At 34.5% G+C, this 14,954-nt stretch overlaps 1 long non-coding RNA gene across 1 annotated transcript; it reads right to left on the bottom strand.

The window, feature by feature from the left end:
- Positions 1-1,593: 1,593 nt before the first annotated feature.
- On the bottom strand, positions 1,594-14,954 carry LOC124640776. The gene is made up of 3 exons (XR_006985593.1): positions 14,939-14,954; positions 6,182-6,183; positions 1,594-1,775 (listed from the first exon to the last, which is right to left on the bottom strand). It is a non-coding gene; the product is annotated as an uncharacterized LOC124640776 (long non-coding RNA).

Genomic DNA, 14,954 nt, shown 5'->3' on the forward strand with positions numbered 1-14,954 from the left:
TAAAATTAGGAGTGACCTAGACTACTGAAAAAGAATAAATAATAGTTTTAAAAAACTAAAAACGCGCTTTTTATAGAAAACCGAACTAAAAAATAGAAAATAAATTTCAATGAATATAAATTAATAAAAGTGTGAATAAAAAAAAATATTTTATGTAAAAAAAGCGTGGGGTGCTTTTTAAGACATTATCGAAATGATAATCACTCTACTCATATCTGTCAATAAAATATTTATAACTATTGACACCATGCACCCCACGCTTTTTTTACAAAAAATATTTTTTTTATTCACACTATGATTAATTTATATTCATTGAAATTTATTTTCTATTTTTTAGTTCGGTTTTCTATAAAAAGCGTGTTTTTTAGTTTTTTTAAACTATTATTTATTTTCTACTTTTTAGTTTGGATTATTTATAATAGCTTGTTTTTTTTTAATTTTAAACTATTGCACGACTCATGATGCGAAGCATCAGAGTGCTTAACGATCGTTAAAGGAATCAAGATATTTTGCATACTATTGTCGAGATAATTTAACGGAGATTAATTCTATACTTGCTAAAAATTAATTTAGTGCAATAGAAACGGAAAAAAAATATCAAAATAGGTCAAAAAAAAATCCTCTCCGTCATGTATGAAACTCCGGAAACACTGTAACTTATGAAAAAAACAATTATTTGAGTAAGATTTTTTTTTAATTCTAATCGACAATTGTAGATCATCGAATGCGAATGGATAATTAATTAAGTGTCGTTTAATTATAATTAATAAAAAACGACAACGATATATGTGTCATTTCATGACAAAAGGTACCTTATGGACTTTGGCGCTTAAGTCATTTGGAGATACAAATTCTACAATCTTGCTTAGACTAAAAAAACATAATGTCATAAGTTCCAACACCCATAAGGTACCTTTTACCGCGAACTGACACATATATCCATGTAAAATTAACATGGATGGTGATATAACTATATCTATAAATATTATGGAAAATTATATAAATAACAAAAATCATATTTTGCAAATTGAAAAATGGAATAATTTTATCAATTAGTGTATTGTCATCGGTCCTCAATAAATCTACAAAGTTTGAACAAAATCTGGCCGTTTAAAGTGGGTCAAAATCGCGCCCAAAGAAGTCGGTTACAAACAAACATAGAAACATACAAACATGATGTCCTCCTAGCCGATTATCGGCTACGGCGGCTGTTCTCATGTAAGGAGATTATCCAACTGCGCAGGACATATTATAGTGCACAAGCATTTGCGCAGACACAGGTGCACTCCCTATTCCTTCACTCTCATAGCCCGATGGGACGGCAATCCGACACGACCGGAAAGAGATCAGGCGCAGGACCGACATTTTCGTGCTCTCCGATGCACGGGTGAATCAATCACCAACTTCCAGGCTTCGGGCTGCTTTGTGAAAGTCTTCTAAAACCCACAAAGCGATTTCGGCCCGACTCGGGAATCGAACCCGAGACCTCGTGCTCAGCAGCCACACTTGCGACAACTAGACCAACGAGGCAGTTTTTACAGGTGAAGCTAATAATATAAGTTAACAGTAAAAGTTTTAGTGTAAAATGTTTATTTTTTTCTTTTTAGGGCATTTAAATAAAAGCTTGTTTTTAAAAAGGTTTTTTTTCTTTAATTTTATTTTTAACTTTTTAGTACCTCTATTTTTAATTCGAGATTTACTACGACGTAGTTCGCAGCGCGTAGCAGCGTTATTCCGTTATGAAGTCCGTAGTTCGTTCACATGATATGTAATAGCTAATGCGCCATCTTGGATGTTCGCCATGTTGGATTTTGATTACGTGACTATCATAAATAGCCCGTCCGCCATCTTGGACGTCCGCCATATTGGATTTCAGTCACCTGACAATTTTTTTCGTATTCCTGGCAGCAAACCCTTTAATGCGATACCCATATGATGGGGGTTCATTTTGAATAGTTAATCCGTCATCTTGCATGACCGCCATGTTGGATTTTGGTTACGTGACTATTATTTTCGTATTCTAGACAGCAAACCGTTTCATTTGATACCCATATCAAGGGGGTGCATTTTGAATAGCCCGTCCGCCATCTTGGAGTCCGCCATATTGGAATTAAGTCACGTGACTATTTTTTTCGTATTCCTGGCAGCAAACCCTTTCATTTGATACCCATATCATGGGGGTGGATTCCAAACAGCCAGTCCGCCATCTTGTGGAGGCCGCCATATTGAATTTGCGATGCCGTTTTTTAGCTAGTCATGCATTGTCACCGGTTCTTGAGACGTATGTAAAGTTTCAAATTGATCAGACGTTTAGAAACCGGTGAAAATCAAGCTCAAAGATTCCGTTACATACATACAGCCCAAGCTTATAAAAGCGTGTTAAAAATAATGTATTTAAAAGAATGGGAGGCTGTGACCCTACAAAAACAGCAGTTAAGTAGGGACTTTATTTGTCCACAGAGAACATTTCAATAGTAATCTTATCTTCTAACCTGTATGAAGTCTTAACAAGGTAAGAGTAATTTTGAAACAATGTCAAACTATAAAGTAAGTAAACTTCGCCTACAAACACATAGCCATGTATATTTAATGAAATCACTGGCCAGAATATAATCCGTGGATAGATAGTAAAACGCAGACACTTCTAAGCGACCCTACCCATTAAAACGTAAACCTTTAGCATCTACAGGTAACATTATTAGTCCCTTACGCGGAGTAAGGAAAGATGAGCGGAGATGCCGTAATGCAGGTAGGTCATGCGCCTTCTTCTAGGTCAAGTACTCACGGTGGGCATGACCGAAACGGTTGACTAAGACGATCCAGTTACGAGTGAACTAACCAAGAATTCAGGTTCTTTGACACATCGGTGAATGATTTTTGGTACACCAAAAAATGGGCTGGTCCAAAGAAGGTATGTAAGGGCGTAAAAAGTAACGTTTGTAACCCGCATTTGGGCGCGCTACTTTCTTTGATGATTTTTGAATAATAGCATCTCCGCTAGTCATTTTGTTCGTTCTCCATGGTCCCTTTACTTACTGTGAAATCTATTAGAATTTGTGTTTGTTTAACGAAGATATTTTAAGCCGACCTATTTCTGAGATGTTTAAATATGACGGCATCACTGAATAAGTTGGTTTAGTTTTGATTTGTGGGATATTCATTTTAAGTCAAAGGATTTCTTGAACTAAATTTGGAATAGATTTATGTGACTGCTGAAATTGTATAATCAATATCAGAAATTCTGTTTGGGCAAAACTTCTGTAGTGTTATCTAAAACTAGCTTTCCGCCCGCGGCTTCGCCCGCGTGGAATTCGGTTCACCCCTCCCGCTGTGGGTTAGCAGCGGTGAGGGAGTGTCAGACTCTTACTGACTAAAATCGTCGTGTTCCGTCCTAGGCCTTTTATATACCAGGGCCGCGGTACCTCTTTCGAACAACCCGCAGCCGCGGCTGGCCCTGGCGCTACTGGGCCCCACTGATTTCAATACAGACTAATTCGCGGCGAACCTTAACACCACGATACAGAAAAGCACAACGCCATCTATCGAGCTATCGGGAAGCTCGCGATTGAACAATGAGCTACAGGTTAAAGCGCGAGATATCATTGCACTTCTTACGTATCTTAAAAAAAACAACGTCACCACGTTTTAAAAAGCTATCATTCCACTTCTTATGTATTTTAAAAACACATCGTTACCACGTTTTAAAAACACCCAGCGCCATCTATCGCATACCTCAAGAACGAAATAACTTAACTAATACTTATACCAATTAGTAATTCGTTGAATTATAGTTAATTCAGGATAAGTAGATGTAAAAAAAACAGTTAAGACGATAAAACAAATCGTACGTCATCCCTCGGGAATTCCTCATTTTCGAGGATTCATTATCGTATCATTTAGCTTCTAAATTTATATGTTCATATTCGTTTGCAATATATAAGTAGATGTAAAAAAAACAGTTTAGACGATTAAACAAATTGTACATCATCCCTCGGGAATTCCTCATTTTCGGGGATTCATTATCGTATCATTTAGCTTCTAAAGGACATTGTTCCGGCTCCATACATGTTCTGCCTAAGAACCGTTTGAATGGAAAGTGACTTCTATAAACTCTTAAAATTATATGGAATCCTATGAAATAAGTTTTCACGAACGGACACTTCAGGAAACTAAAATAATTACGAAAAAAGTTAATATTTTGAGGTTATAAATAAAAAATAACCAAGCTTGCGTGAAATATCAGAGTAGTGTTATCAAACTACACTATACAAAATATCAACAATACTATGTACAGCTCTATATGTTCTCTTCTAGATCTAGGAAAAGACTACTCTACTAGATACTAGGAAAAGAGATAGTAAATAGTCAAGTTTAAGATAATTCTTTGACAATGATCATTTTATAAAGTTGCATTTTCTGTCTGTCCCTATGAATGCTTTAGATCTTTAAAACTACGCGATGGATTTGGGTGCGATTTTTTTTTAATAGATAGAGTAGGTCAAGAGGAAGGTTAACACCAAGGTTTTATATTGCCACCGTGCGAAGACGGGGCGTGTGACTAGTTTTCATAAATGCTTAGAATTTTTATGAAAAACAACTACCTAAACGCTTTTGCTTTCAACGTTACGTTTCTTAATATATAGTGAATCCACTTTGGATTTGTGATAAAACGTATCCAAAATGGAAGAGTTCCATTCACCACAATTCATAAAATATCGATATTATTACGATAGAGAATTATTTATTTAAATGATTGATACTACTTTTATATTAGACAGTTACCTAGCTATCTACATGCTATAAGGCGGGAATCGAACCCGCGGTCTATTACCAAGAAGGTACAGACCATACTAAAAATGTCATTACCACACAAAATAATTTAACAGTTAAAGTAAGGTTTACCAATAACAATGAAAGAGGTTTTCGAGGATGTGCAATAAAAACAATATTTATATTCAATTAAAGGTTTTTAATCATCAATATTTCTCAATAATATATTATCTAAGAACTGAGCAGGGGGTTTAATTGAGTTTTGGTATCTCGCCCAGCTTAAATACCAGATAATAGTCATTATGTGGGCACAACAGCCCACTGTTCTACGCCCAAAGATACAATTGCAACAGTATGCCTGATGGTAGGAGCTTCTTACAAAGTACACAATTGCGTCCAACAGTGCATTGCATCTTATTATGCTCGACTGCTTGAGACCAACACGTCGTACATATAAGGTCATGAGCTTCAACCTGTAGTAATAAATACAAAAAACATTAGTAAATATCAAGTAACTTGCAATTGTGGCAATTGATTTGAAAACCGAGAAATTGTGTGCTTATGAAAACATAAGTAGGTAGTAACATTCTTATCAAAATTAGAAAAACACTTTCGTAGACCACTTACCATACGGGGAACGGTCCATTGTTGTATGCAACGAAGTATATCTTCGTTTTCTAATACCAAAGAACCTCCAGCAGATCCACAATTTATACAATATACTATATTCTGCATCCATTGTTGTAATTATAATATAACTAAATTCGATCACAGACAGAGCAATATCCGAAAATGCTAGTAAAATCCAGTTCTTCACACAAAGCCGAGTCTACCAAGTACGCAATCTAATCGGAGTCCGTAATCAAGCCAAAGTTGTTAGAATAAAACCATGAAACGCATAGAAAATCACAAAAGAAACGATAGTCGCAAAGCTATCAAACTGACTTCTAGCAAACTGACTGAAGTACACCAGTGTTGCCAATTACGATTACGATTTTCGGAAAGGAGGTTCTCAATTCGATCCGTATTTACCGAAATCCCGAAAACTTCCGAAACTGGCAGCACTGGCCGACGGAAACATTTTATAAGGCATCAATAATTGTGACCCTACTTTTTATTTGGAATTTTTTTATTTGAAGTGTCCGTGGAATACTAAAATATGTTTCAAACAATATAAAAATAAATAAAAATTATAGTATAATTTATATTCACATCGGTTCTTAGGCCAAAATTGAACAATGTCCTTTACATGTTTATATTCGTTTGCAATATATTACCTTGTTTTAAACGACACACAGCGCCATCTACAATCCATCCATCAAGCAAACAATATTTTTGTTTTCCCTCGGGAATATCTATTTTTTTCGGGATAAAAAGTACCCTATTATTTAATCCGGACTTCTAACTTTACGTCTGCAAAATTTCAAAGCAATCGGTTCAGTAGTTACGGCGTGAAAGCGGAACAAACAAACAAACAAACAAACAAACTCACTTTCCGATTTATAATATTAGTAAGGATGTACTAAATGACTGGGGATCTTCAGGATATTTCAATTAAAACATTAAATAGAACTTTAACTTTCCGTTTATCGACTGATGGCAGAGAAGTGACAACTTCAGTATAAAAAAACTATTCTATTTACATCTAATATTTTTAAATAATTGTCCGGCCAATAACACAATACAATGAATAAAAACTTACGACTAAAGAGTTCTAACTAAGTACTCTACAGTACCTACACTTATAGTTTGCTTTCCTTCCTATTTAGTTCTCAGAATTGATTTAATTGACTTGTCAGCATAAATCAAAGTAACAATATCTCAATAATTACTAAGAACAATCAGTAAAGCAAATACACAATCAACAATGTTCCAAGCACAGCCACAAGGTAACGCGAGTCTACCGCAACTTATTAATTACTTTAGATACACAATATAGGAGGTATGGGAAGAGCTAAGCTGGAAACTTTGATTATAACCTTGGACTTGCCTCCGAAGTGTTCTAGATATGTACGTGTGATAGCGATGTTCTTAGATAGTTTGAGTATTGTGTACCTTCGAAGTAGTTTGTAGTGATTATGACAAAAAAGGTGCCGTTTATAAGTCTTACTTATGTGATATGAGGAAACTAATTGACACATTTACATCAAAATATAGAAGAGTTATGCATTACATAATATGATTGTCTTACGAAATATTGAATTCAAACGAAACTAGGGACATGAAATAAAAATATATTTCAGACAAAAAAACCCAAACCACTACACTAAACTATTCACAAACTGAAAGGTTTTGCCGAAACCCCTAATACCGGACGCCGATAAATCTATCAACACCATATCTCGAATGACGTGGCTAAGACAACTTTGAGGCTGGAAACTTAATAAATTATTGCAATTTTGAGTTACGCACTGCCACTAGATCCTAAGGTATAAGTTATAGCCGGTCGGGCCGGGGTTAAAAGACAAGATAATAACGGCTATTCCCCAGATAGGGTTGTCTAGGTTTAACGCAAAGGTTTGGCAGGTTTCTGCTTCACTGAAAGGGATAATGATTATAAGTGAAGAGGATTTTCTTTTTGGTCTTTTATCTGGATTATTTGATCTTGATATAGAGATCAGTGAATTCTTGAGGTAGAAATTGTAGGTGTTTAATTTCTGACGTGATGTTTATTACGATTGAAATTTTGAGATCAGGCCTAATTGACCTTTTCAATAGCCCTCTGTCAATTATAAGTTCGATTTGTCGTAATTTGATTAGTCGAATCTAAATTCAACCAGTGCCATCCTTAATCAGGTTCTAGAACACAGACCTTTGTCTGCAGACTAAATCGAAATTAGCATCTAACAAGAACAGAAACTGCATGTACATAATTTGAATTTCAATTAGATGGACACTAATTTCTTAATCTCAGACATTCGCTCCGACACACCCCTAGTATGCGTTGTACCTCTTTAGCATATAAATAATGCCCCAAAAAGGGTCAGAACCTGTGAATTGTTGACGCCCGGGTATATTATTGAACGCCTTTTCACCACTAAACTGCTACGTTTTATTTTATTCATGTTTATTAGGGTTCTCGGTCACGGGGGATTATTTGCTTTAACTTATAAGCTGTTGGGAATTCGTTCGGATTGGACTTGCAAATGATTGTGCGTTAAATCGTGTGTTGGTCCTGTGTAAGCAATGAGTGTTTTGGTGACCTGTTTTGACCTTTATTCGGGGTTGTTTTGAATAAATCTAAGTTTTGCTTGTTTGTTGTGAAATTGGATATCTAGTATGAAATATTTGCTGTGGTAAGGTTTGTACTTATTAAATGGGTTACTGTTTTTGAGAGCTTAGGGAAACATTGGAACAATGTAACTCCTGCAATCTTTATACCAAGACTTATAGTAAAAGATATAGTGAAAAATTGTAGTTCACGTAATTATAGTATGCAAAAACAAAATTGCAAAACCATCGCAGAATATTCTTCGAAACACTTCATTTTCAAAGAAGCGAGCGTTTGTTTTCCGGCACAAAATAATCTTCCTCGCTAGGCGGTATTGTAACTCATACGAGTACATTATAACCGCAATATCCTATGTTTACTTTGCCAACAGTAAACTCTATGGATGTAAGGTGAAAAAATTGTTCCGCAGTATAAGAATGAAGAGAATATCGGAGAAATTTGAATGTGTAACAAGGTGTATGTAAAGCAAATGTTTTGTAATATTTGTTTGAAAAGGGTGTTGATATTGCCTACATATGTATGTGATACAAGATTATTTTGGTGAAGGTTACGAAGGTAGGATAAAAGAAGGGAATTTCTGGGACACATATTGGGTGACAAGTTCGAGCATTCTGTTCTTAGTAAAGTTATTATAATCTTTTAATGGTTTCATTAACAATCTACAGAGTACGTTGCAAAAAGTGTTCCCTGTGAGATGACGTCAGATAGGAAAGTATGAAAGGAAAAGACGTGCTGCGCTGACCCATTATCATAAATTGGGTAGGAGCGAGAATGATGATGATGATGACTTGTGAAACTCTTGTGCGTGTCAATTGACATCGTCATATTTCTTGATGTTTATTTATCAAAGTGAATCATCGTTAGTCTTAGACCCTCTTACATTAAACCTTTAACGCTATACACAAATCCATCTTGATTTAGACAAATCGATGATCGATGAACATGTTAAGGACAAATCCAAGATTGAACCGCTTTAGATCTTAATCTGATAATTCGATTCGAATGCATTGCAGTTCATATGATCTGTGTAGGTACTTAGAATAGTTTAAATGGTTACATTACATAGCCAACAGTGCATAAGTAATGATAACATTGCCTACAAGCTCCATTAAGTGATTAGTAGCTAATTGTGTTAAACGTATTTAGGCAGTTGCTAGTTTGTGTATTAGAAGTACTAATTCTAGAGAATTTGCAGTGCAAATATGCAGTATGTGGGAGTTAACTTGGAACGCACTTTGTTGAATGGGTTGTACGTTGTACTATAGTTCGGCCATTCAGAGAATGCGTTCCTGACACGTCGCGATTGAACTGACGACGTAATAACATTCATTGATTATTGATATAATAATGTTGTTTTAATGCTCCTCAATTGTTAAAACGGTAAACAACCAGCAAAAATATTTTTATCGTAACTGCAACGCCATTGCAAAGTTACGTCGTCAGTTCAATCGCGACGTGTCAGGAACGCATTCTCTGAATGGCCGAACTATATGTAGTTACTTAGCTGTATTTATTACTGTTAAATGATCATGCTTTATCAACACACAGTGCCACTGGTTTGCGGAATCATAGCAAGTTTTCAGCTTTCTTTGATTCTTCCATTATACATACCTATTTACATTCTGTACAAGATCTGTGCCATAGGCTGAGGGAAAGTTCATAACTGACGGAATATGCGTCAAGCATATCTTAATGTATGATCGACACACTAACGCATCATCGCTTAGCAATTTTGTCAGATAAAAATCTTCATATATATTCTATAAAGTATGTAGATTTTGTTAAAAAGGTTACAATATTTTGCGCCGTCACAAAGTTTTGAGCAATTAGAAATTCCAATTGGAAAGGTAATGAGTAACCATTGGTATGCCAGTCCATGAACAAATCCATGGCAATTATGGCCACCGCTGGACACTAAAACTCTCGTTCACGCGAAACTTAAAGCTATTTGCCAAACGACCGCCATCCAGCCAAAAATTGGACCAATTATAGTCACACGCGCAAAGAATTTTGAGTGCTGGAAGTGACGTGGCATATTCTTTGCTTAGAGTGCAACGGAGGTTTAAAATGGTGCAATTAGGCACGTATATTTGGAGCGTGCTTGTGTAACTATGGGTGTGTGCTCTTGAATATAGTTTTTATTGTTTATTTTTGTACGTTTATACTCGTACTTAATTAAATTATTAAATGTGTGTAAAAGTATAAAAAATAGGACCTGATACTTTTTCTTGCTGCACTAACCCCAAATAAAAATAGGATAAGGGCAGAGAGATGATGACTTTTCCTTCAGGGTCTCAGACTTTACTAGTATTTAAGTTTACTTTCATTGTATTTGATTGACATTATGATCCCACCCAAAACAAAAATGTGAAAGGCTGCCAAGTTCGATAATATGGGAATGCTTCGCCTATAAAAGAAGTGAGATCTGAATAAGTACCAAGTTCCATACACATACCTCAGTTAAAAATAGTTACTTTTTAATGATTTTACTTGGCAAGTTTTCACACACCTTGTTATAAACCTACTAAACGCAATCAAGTATAAAATATTCTATTAAAACTTGCCAAGTAACATCATTAAAAAGTAACTATTTTTAACTGAGGTATGTGTATGGAACTTGGTACTTATTCAGATCTCACTTCTTTTATAGGCGAAGCATTCCCATATTATCGAACTTGGCAGCCTTTCACATTTTTGTTTTGGGTGGGATTTATTTTATTTTTTTCTTATGATTAAGTTAGTTAAGGAAATGTCTAATTTATATTATCTTTCAGATTTTTGAATGTGCACTATGCTTCTTACAAAGAAATGAACTAGATTAACTAAATGGACTAGATTTACCAACTGACTGACATGACATGTTATCATATATTATGTTCGTGGATCAAAGTTACACATTCGTTATTTTCGAAAGTGACTCACACTTGGCCGTTTTCAGATTTTTACTTTACTTTGACTAAATACAAACCTTTGTAACGAATTTCAGATCGGTACAACCATTCGAAGATATATTATATAAATATAGATAAATTTAGTTCGTTTTAGTTCCTTAAGGGTATAAATTTACACCTTCATTATTTTGAAACTGACTCATACTTGGCCATTTTCAGATTTTCCCCTTTACCTTAACATAAAGACCTACCTCCATGCCAAATTTCAAGTTAATACAACCATTGGAAGTGGTCTAGGTTTTTGATGAGTGAGTCAGTCAGTCAGTCAGTGAGTGTATAGTAAAAATAGCGATTTTCTGACGTCAATATCTCAAGACCTACAATAGGTATATTAATGAAATTTTGTATTTTAGATAAGTGAGGGGGTCTCAACAGATACTAGAACTTTGATATGCGTAAATAAAATAGATTTTGAGTTATAGGGGGGTCGAATTTGGCCGGAAATGGTTCGTGTAATATAACCCACGGCCGGTGTGTCGCTTTTTTTTGCTCGAACTTGGCGACACACTGCCGTGTGACTATATCTTAACATAATATAACCTACTTTTTTACTTGTTTGCAGACTTATATTTGGCTGATTTTGGGCCATTACATTTTGCCACATCCAGTACTATCACTATAACTAATTCTGCGAACTTACGTGGTGGTTATATTAGCCAAGTGCGAGCGTACACGCCAAATAGCCATTGTCGTTTAATAGAACAAATGAACCTATTAGTTTTATTAATCTGTTCAGTTGCGAATAACTTACGCGGTTTTTCTATTACAGTTTATCGTTATCTGCGGGATTTAACTGTTGTTCAATGATTTTGGGATTTTCGCATTTTCATTGTTTTGTTAGTGAATATCAATAGTGCATTTGGACTTTGGTCTAGTAACATCGTCGTTACAGCTTTTTATCGTTCCACTGCTGGGGACGGGATTCCTTTCACACGGAAAAGGATTAAGCGTTTATCATCAAGCTAGTCTAACTTTCAATCAGCCATTGGTCTTCAAGATATACTTAGAAAATACTTGCCTGGCCTAGAATCGAACCCACAAGCTCATAGATAAGAGTTTAGTCCTTTACCCACTACGCGACCACAGGTTCCAGTTACACAAACTAATTTAAATAAAATATTTTCTACGACAATGACAAATAGTATGAAGTATAAAATTCAAGAACCAGCTGGAACTAAAGCCATTTATTTAATTGAATAATTAATTCGGTGAAGTTCACGAATTTTAAGAGAAACTTTCATAAAATTACTTTCAACTTTAAAAGTCAAACAAGCAACAAAGTTTAAGTTGAGAAATCGAGTTCTAATTTCAATGTTTTAGTTAAAAATACTTACTGTTTGGTTATATAATTATTTTATAAATTACTATGTAACGAAGGAATGTTAAGTTTAATTCGCTCTCAATTTCAGAATAATTATGTAAATATAATACATGTACCTATCATAAAGGGTTAAATTCAGTTTAATTTTGTACCGAACTTATCGTTGTACTATCGTGCCCACCGTTAAACAGAAGTATACAATAAAAAATAAATCATCTAAGTATAAATCTATCTTTATGTCCAAATGAAAAATATTAAGTTACTCCAATTATATAAAAAACAATGTTACAACAATCTTAATAATAACGATATCTTACCGTTACACCGTTAACACTTTTAAATTACATCTCAAGACCCTACTCCTACAATCACAACTGTCGGTACAATGATTTTGTTGAGTACACAATACAAAATAAGTTGCTTACCTTGCGTTTTTTGACTCAAATACTACTCCTTGGTTTTGGATCCCCAGCAGTGCTGTGTGGTACATCCCTGTCTGATGACTTTATTGCTGTTATCAAACACTTATATCCTCCTGCTTTGATAATGGACCTGGTCAATGACATAATTTATATTAATAATTATCTTATCTGTTAAAATACTAATTCTATACAATTCTTTATTACTTATACAATTCCTTTTTTACTTTTTACAATATTTTTGACATTATACCTGTATCATCTGATATACAACACTGTAAAGTATTAACGTTCCATCTGGTCGCATTTCTCAATTAGTCGCCACTCGCAAATATTTATATTTATATTTATTGATCTCTGACTCTTACCTTGGGTGTAGCCCTTGAAAATATTGCGTTCTTAATAAGTTTAAGAACACACTTAAGCACATAAATTCTTAATACACTCCACATACTCGCATTTCCTAACACACACAACATAAACAACACTCATTACATAACGCATAATATTCAATTACGTAATATTAGACGTTGAGCGCCGCCATGATTTTGGTTCATTCTTTACATCATAACCTCAACCAACGATTTTGACAACAGCGCATAGACAAGGAACGAATGAGCCAAATGAATGTTGCCAATGTTATCACTACTTAACTTATTTATTTATTTCAATTCATAATTTATTGTATTTATTTTAATAATATTATTGTTTTATTTTTAATATATATTATTTAAATTGCCGGCGGACGTTAACACGTCAGCTTTCGGCTTTTGCTGAAAACCAGCGCTGAGACTCTGTCCAACAGAGTGACAGCAACATGCTGAGCAAGGGCCTTTTCGCGTGGATGTGACGCATATTTCCCCCACTATTGTGTATTGTCTTCTGTAGTTCTATGTTATTATTAATTCGTTTTTGTTTGTATTATTGTTTGTATTTGTCTATGCGTTATGTCCATGTGAATAAATGTATTTTCTTTCTTCTTTCTTTCTTTCTTCATATCTGTTTCAGAGCCTTCAACTTTTTAAAATTCATGACAATACCTGCAAGTGATCTTGAACTCTGCAGCTTGCGAGATAAAAGCTATTTTCTCATAAAAAGTTTTTATTACAGTCATTCCAATAAAATTGGTTAAAAAAGAGGTTGAGAATAATGATAGGATGATAGATGGTTTCTTTTTTTTGTTAATTGTACGGACAAGATTTTGATTGGTTAGTCTTATCGAGGGGTATTGGGTTGCATGGGTAAGTGGGGTGAAGAGGTCAGATAGGCAGTCGCTCTTTGTAAAACTCTCAGCTGTCTCTGGTAAGACTGGAATCTGCCCCAACGTAGTTGGGTAAAAGGCTAGGTAGATGATGAAGATTTTGATTGGATTGTAAGAAATTATATCAGAGTTATTTTTAGAGCATCATTTTGTAAAAAAAGATACCTTGCAAGAAATAAAGCGTCAATTTTCGACCCCAGGAAGTCCATTAAGTCCTAATATAGACTTCACTTCTATATAGGTGCATTTATTTCCATGAATTGGGCATAGCAAATATTCTGGGTAGATATCTACTGAGAAATCGGTGATGAAAAAATCCAATTATTCTTTGTCCATCCTAGATATGGAAACTTCATTGTTGAACATTCACCTTTGAGCCTCACCTTTGCAATGCATCATGTGAGCGCCTACCAACACTTGCATTATCCATCATCCTGCCTGTTTTAAAACCGAGGCCTTATCTTTATTTAAAATTAAATGTTTAAATAGCAAATAATTATTCAAAGTTAAATGCGCACGTATTTAATGAATAATTGCTTTATTCTAGTAAACAATGAAACACTCGTGAATTTAATCTCGGCTTCAAATGTAATTAATTAATTTATTTACATCTTAGTTTTAATGTTTGAAATATAACTTATAAGTAAATAGAATAATGAGATGTTTCATGCTTGTATTCCATGACAGGATGCGTACACATAGATAAATGAAAACTACAGCTATGTACCTAATATTCTAAAATCAGCACTTGAATACCAAAATATGTTTTTGACCGACTTAAAAAGAAGATCTCAGTGCGATCCGTATCTGTGTATGTTTGTCCGCGATAATCTCACGTTAGGCCGAGTAGATTTTGATGCGGTTATCACCAGATAATTTTTCAGACTTTTAATTTTTTTTTTTGACAGGAGAAAGTTTAATTTTTTTCTTAAAAGTTTTATATTAATACATAATGTTCTGCATAACGTAAATATGAATTTTCACACTGATTTAAAATCAA

This window comes from Helicoverpa zea, chromosome 21 (assembly GCF_022581195.2).
Source record: "Helicoverpa zea isolate HzStark_Cry1AcR chromosome 21, ilHelZeax1.1, whole genome shotgun sequence".
In the NCBI taxonomy this organism is placed as follows: Eukaryota; Metazoa; Arthropoda; class Insecta; order Lepidoptera; family Noctuidae; genus Helicoverpa; species Helicoverpa zea.